Here is an 802-nt window from a genome sequence, read left to right on the forward strand (position 1 = left end):
TCAAAATTATGAGATTTAAAAAGTTGAACATTATGGACAAAAAATCTGAGATTAATCCATTTAAATTAAATCACAATTATGACAAACTGAAATTATGACATAAAATGTCTTGGTTATAAAAGAAAAAGTCAAATTTATGAGATTAAAATATCGAAATTGTCATAAAATATGAGAAAAAGTTATTAAAAAAATCTAAATTGACATAAAAACGTGTAATTATGAGGTAAAATGTCGAAATTATGAGATGCATTATCAGATAAAAAGTGAATAAAATTATGAGATAAAAATGAACAATTGTCATAATTATTAAACAAAAAATGTAAATTCTGAATTAAATTTGGAATTATGAGATCAAAAAGTCAATATTATCACAAAAAATTAAACTGAGATTAAAAAGTCATTATTAGTTTAATCTCACTCATAATCTTAATTGAGAAAATAAATTTTTCTAATTGAGATTTTTTTTTTATAATTATGACATACTGAGTCCCAATTACGAGATACACAGTCAACAATATGACAGTCATAATTGAGGAAACATTTAAAGTTGTGACAATCATAATTATGAGATAAAAATAGTTATTATGACATACTAAGTCATAATTATGACAAAGTCTTTATGACATAAAAAGTCAAAAATCTTCAGTCAGTAATTATGAGTTATTATGTCATAATTTTAATGTCATAATCTTGAAATGTTTTGTCAAATTATGAAATGTCTAACAATTGCCTGCTCAGAGACTGACTGTCTGACATATATATACTGTATATATATATATATATAGGCCTATATACTGTATAT

This window comes from Sinocyclocheilus grahami, unplaced genomic scaffold (assembly GCF_001515645.1).
Source record: "Sinocyclocheilus grahami isolate Dianchi unplaced genomic scaffold, SAMN03320097.WGS_v1.1 scaffold29566.1, whole genome shotgun sequence".
In the NCBI taxonomy this organism is placed as follows: Eukaryota; Metazoa; Chordata; class Actinopteri; order Cypriniformes; family Cyprinidae; genus Sinocyclocheilus; species Sinocyclocheilus grahami.